The sequence below is a fragment of the Chanos chanos genome, chromosome 15 (assembly GCF_902362185.1).
Source record: "Chanos chanos chromosome 15, fChaCha1.1, whole genome shotgun sequence".
In the NCBI taxonomy this organism is placed as follows: domain Eukaryota; kingdom Metazoa; phylum Chordata; class Actinopteri; order Gonorynchiformes; family Chanidae; genus Chanos; species Chanos chanos.
In genome coordinates this window covers 18,755,075-18,760,971 of record NC_044509.1, presented here as the reverse complement: position 1 = coordinate 18,760,971, position 5,897 = coordinate 18,755,075, and positions in this window count along the sequence as shown.

Below are 5,897 nucleotides of genomic sequence, written 5' to 3'. Positions count from 1 at the left end.
GTCATTCCATTTAAACTATTTACATATTTCCGCTCATGCCGCGTTCTCCGTCTTCTTTGACTCTTACTGATGTTGATTGATCAAAGATAGGTACATTACCGCCACCGCCTGGGCTGGAGTTTAGATTGACGACAGTTACAGAGAAGGCAAACACAATGAACACTAAGAGTTTTCATTGGAGCTGGTGTTGAATGCACAAATACGCATTGACATTCTAACAGTTACTAGCCACCCAGATAAGCATGGTCAAATAAAAATATATTTAAACACATGAAAAAAAGTCATAAAAATAAAAGGCATAAAATAGTGCCTTTTCTACCGCTCATGTATGGCAACGAATTACTTTTTTTTTTTTTTAGACATATGACTTTCATCATAAATTGATTTTAGGGGCAGGTGTTTTCAGAATATCAGTAAAAGGGAAGTTTGGTACATGAATATACCTCGTCTATGATTTTCTGAACGCATCTGACAACAGATAGAACCTCAGAATCGTGATTATATGTTACCATTTTGCATAGTACTTTTTCTTATTACATTTATCAGATGTCCATCTTTCTCTCAGTGTCTGAATATTCCAAATATTATTATTATTTTCCTCTCAATAGTAATAGTAATAATAATAATAATAATAATAATAATAATAATAATAATAATACACTTTTTGTATAGCACTTCTCACACAAAGAATGCAGCTCAAAGTGCTTTTACATTTCAGCAGGAAGAAAGTAATAATAATTATGATAATAAGAAGAAGTAATAAAATAAATAAAATAGTGGTAAATAGACCACACAATAAAAAAGCAAGGATAAACCACGCAATCCAAGGGGCATAAAACAGGAAAGATCATCAAAATGAAAGAATAAAACAGTTTAGAGTAAAATAATTAAAAGAATAGATCAAATTAAGGGAAAAAGAATATTAAAAAAATGGGGGGGGGGGGGGGGGGGCATTTTAGGAATGGAAAAAATGAATAAAAACCATTAAAACGAAAAGAGAAAAACAAAAGAAAAAATTGCTATTAGTACGCTAGACCAAAAAGGTATGTTTTTAGTTGCCGTTTAAAACTGTCCACTGAGCCTGCCTCTCTAATACTTCTTGGTAGGGTGTTCCACAGTTTAGGTGCACAGTGGATAAAAGCAGCTTCCCCAATTTTATTTTTTGGGACTTTTGGAATGTTTAAAAGACCTGCCATAGAGGACCTAAGGGCTCGTGAGGGAACATAAAATGCCAGAGAATCTGTGATATAACAGGGTCCTAAACCATTAAGAGCTTTGTATACAAGTAGAGAGACTTTATGATCAATTCTAAAAGATACAGGGAGCCAATGCAGTGTGGCTAAAACAGGAGTAATATGCTCTCTCTTCTTTATTTTCATTAAAAGTCCAGCAGCAGAGTTCTGAATTAGCTGTAGATTCTCAGTTGACTTTTGTGGAAGACCAGTGAAAAGAGCATTACAGTCGTCCAGTCTACTGGACATAAATGCATGAGTGAGCTTCTCAGCATCCTGCTGAGTTAAAAATGGGCACAACTCTGGCGATATTTCTCAGGTGGAAGAAGGCTGCTTTGGTTACCTTGCTTATGCGGGGTTTAAAACTTAATTCTGAGTCTAAAATGACACCCAGGCTTGTGACTTGCAGTTTGTTTTGATGGCCTTGGTGTCTTAGTCTGGCAGAAAGTGCGTCTCTTCTGGGTTTGGGGCCGACTAATAGTATTTCAGTCTTGTCTTCGTTTAACTTTAAAAACTTATTACTCATCCATTGAGTGATTGCGGACAAGCAGGTAGTTAGGGAGCATAATGCATTTATGTCATTAGGCTCGATGGAAATGTATAGTTGTGTGTCATCAGCATAGCTATGGAAGTTAACATTGTGTTTCCTGATGATCTTACCTAGTGGTAACATATATAATGAAAAAAGAAGGGGACCAAGACAGCTTCCTTGTGCAACTCCAGAGGAGTTATGTTTCTTTGATACACAATCTCCAAGACTAACATAAAATTGTCTCCCTGTAATGCATGTTTGGAACCAGTTAAGAGCACGTTCAGCACTGAGTCTAAGATCATTGACTATTTTTGTTAGAGCAATGTCTGTACTGTGACTGGATCTAAAACCTGACTGGAACTTCTCTAAAATATTTTTATTTTTAAAAAAGCTGGTTTAGCTGATTAGAAACTACTTTTTCAAGTATCTTGCTTATGAAGGGTAAGTTAGAAATAGGCCTGTAATTATTTAGTACACTGTAGTCTAGGTTTGGTTTCTTCAATAACGGGTTCACAACAGCAGTTTTAAATGCATGGGGGAATATACCAGTCTCAAGAGATGTGTTAATTATTTTTAGAACAGTTGTGGAGACACTATTAAAGACATTTTTTAAGAATTTCATGTGGACAGGGTCAAGGCAGCAAGTTGAGGGTTTACTCTGTCTTATAATCCTACAGAGGTCTGCTTCACTGATGCTACTAAAATTCCTCAGACTTCCCGGCTTATTGCAGGATAGATCATAGGGTCACTGGAGTTCCTGACAATACCAGCTCTTATAGTTTTTATTTTGTTGTTAAAGAATTGTGCAAATTCTTCACATTTTGATGAAGAGGCTAAGCTAAGAATGTCGGAAGCTGGAGCGGGATTTAACAATTTATTGATAGTTTTGAACAGTACCTTAGAGTTGCTGTGATTCTCCGCACTGATCTTTGAAAAGTGGGTTCTTCTCTCAGTATGGATAGCATTGTTATATATGGAAATACGCTCCTTCAGAATGCTATGATGGATCTCTAATGTCGTTTTTCTCCATGCCCGTTCAGCTGTTCTACACAGTCTCTTAAGCTCACAGACAGTGTTATTTATCCATGGGGATATTTTGTGACGTGATCTCTTTTTCATTTTAATTGGTGCAACGCTGTCCAATGCGTTTCTTAAGTTGCTATTTAATGTATCAACCATTTCACTTAACGAATGCCACTATGTCTTTTTGTAGGGCACTTGTACGTGGTGTGTTTGCTTTTCTGCTTCTCTTCTCTAACAGGGTTCTGAATAGTAAGGCACGCTGCAGAAGACAGCAGTGAGAAGCCCGTCTGTGGCAAGAGAAAGATAACAGCTAAGCTTGTTTCTGTAGATCTTAGGTATCAAAGTTAGCATAGAGGACTTTGTTAGTTAGGTTAGAATAATATGACCCTGATTTAGTTGTTATGAAAAGAAAAGTTTCCAGCTGATTAAAAACCATTGTAATCTCCACAGCCTGAGTTTCACCAAGGCCTGGGCCAAGGCTTCTTAGGCAAGACAAGTTTAGCACCAGTCATACACACACACACACACACATGCATTTTAATTTGCTTTCCCTATGGCCTAAAGAGGCACAATATAAGAAACACAGAATAAACCACACAGAGTTAAATACAAATACAGACTAAATAGAGAAAGAACTTAAGAAAAGAGATCATAATGTGGTGTAGAAAGTCCTGCGTAGGCTGAAAACTGAATCAAAGGTGGGGGAGTAAATGAAAGTTTAAAAACAGTCAGAGTTCAGTTTGTTGCAATCACATGGCATGGCATGACAACTAAATGCTGCTTCACCGTGTTTTGTTTGAATTCAGAATGGTAAGTTGAGATCAAACTTTCCCAGGGGTCAACCAGGGTTAGGGTGCCAGAGCTCAAGGTCAAGCTCCAGAGACCCAGACACATGCTCCCTGGGGCTCCAGAGAGGCCCTATGACCTTTATCTGACCTCCGTCACTTCATTATATGTTTGGAAACCTTACTTTGCAAATAAAGCATTTGCAGTTCCCAAACTTCACATACTTGGTCTACATGGTGTGAATAAAAAATGGTGGTTGCAGCCTGAAGGGATTCTTTTTGACAATTTATGGTCCCATTATAGGTGAAATAAATTACAGGGCCTTGAACAGCAACTGTAGGATCTAGGCTCACAAAACTTCACACACTCAGACTACACACTCCAGACGTGAGAACAGAAGTGAGGTCATTGCAATGAGAAGGAGTTTTGTATGTGCTATAGTGGCTTAAGTGAGGCCCCTACTCTACTGTGCTGCACTGAGAAGCAGAAGACAGTGTGTTCACTGAGTCTGACCCTTAAAAACAACCTGCAGGAGCAGAGTGCAGAATGCTTCTTTCATTACATTTACACAGCAACTCTGCAAGGATACCTCACACCTGCCCTGAATTTCACTCAGGCTTTAGAACACACCACAGCACTGAAAATGCTCTTACTAAAATAATCAGTGACGTCAGACTAAACCCTGATGAAAGTAAGGTCTCAATTCTTGTCCTCTTAGACCTCAGCACAGCGTCTGATACGACTGACCATGATATCCTAATCAATCGTCTTGAAAAGTTGGTTGGTCTTTCTGACTGTGTATTAAACTGGGTCAAAACATACATCAAAGAGAGAAAGTTTTACGTCAGTCTTGGTGATCGTGTGTCTGAGAAACATGACATCTTTGAGGTTACACAAGGGAGCTGCCTCTGCCCAATATTATTCTCATTATACATGCTGCCACTTGGTGACATCATTAGAGAGCACAGTGTTTCCATAGTTATGCAGATGAGCAGTAATTTCTTAAACAAGGACAAAACTGAAATCCTACTAGTCAGCCCTAAAACAAAGAGAGAAATGCTGTTAAATATTGTGGGGGAATTTAACTCCCTGGATTAAATCTGAGGTTATAAGTCTTAGTGTTACCTTAGATTCAGATCTGAGCTTCAAGTCCCACAAGGTGACGAAAACATCATTTTTCCACCTCAGAAACATAGCTAAAGTACGGCCATTCATAAATCAAAAACATGCTGAAAAACTGATTCATGCCTCGATTACTGTGATACACTTTTATCACCTCCCCCCTCCCCCCCGCAAATAAAACACTGAGAGACTCAATCAAAACTCTGCAGCTTGGCTATTAACCAGAACCGAGAGGAGAGAGCACGTTGGTCCAGTTGTAGCTGCTGTGCACTGGCTTCCTGTGACATTTAGAATTGATTTGAAGCTCCTCCCCCTCATATACAAAGCCCTTAATGGACTTGGACCAAGCCACATTGCTACTCCCTTCTTAAGCACTTGACTCAAAGAACACTGTGATCATCTGCTGCTGGTTTATTGGAGGTTTTCAGGAACAGCCAAAAGAGAATCGGAGATGCAACCTTTGTCAGTTATGCCCCAAAGCTATGGATCACACTATTTTATTGGGCTTTATTTTCTATCTTATGTTCTATCTTATTTACCCTGTTTTTATTTTCATTCATGTGAAGGTGCAGTGTCTTTATTGTAAAGCACTTTGAGCTGCATTTCTTGTGTGAAAGGTGCTATACAGATAAAGGTTATGTTTATGTTTATGTTTATTACCTGCCGTGGCATGTGTCACTGGGTTGATGGGGATGCATTCTGCTCCATTGCTATCACACTTCAGAGCATCAATAACACACACACACACAAGCAAACGCACACACACGCATACACACACATGCAAACGCACACACACACACATGCAAACACACACACACACACACGCAAACGCACACACACACACGCAAACGCACACACACACACGCAAACGCACACACACACACAAACGCACACTTACACACACATGCAAACGCACACACACACATACATGCAAACGCACACACACACATACATGCAAACGCACACACACACACATGCAAACGCACACACACATACATGCAAACGCACACTTACACACACATGCAAACGCACACACACACACGCAAACGCACACACACACACATGCAAACGCACACACACACACGCAAACGCACACACATACACGCAAACGCACACACACACACACACACATACACGCACACTTACACACACATGCAAACACACACACACACATACACGCACACTTACACACACATGCAAAC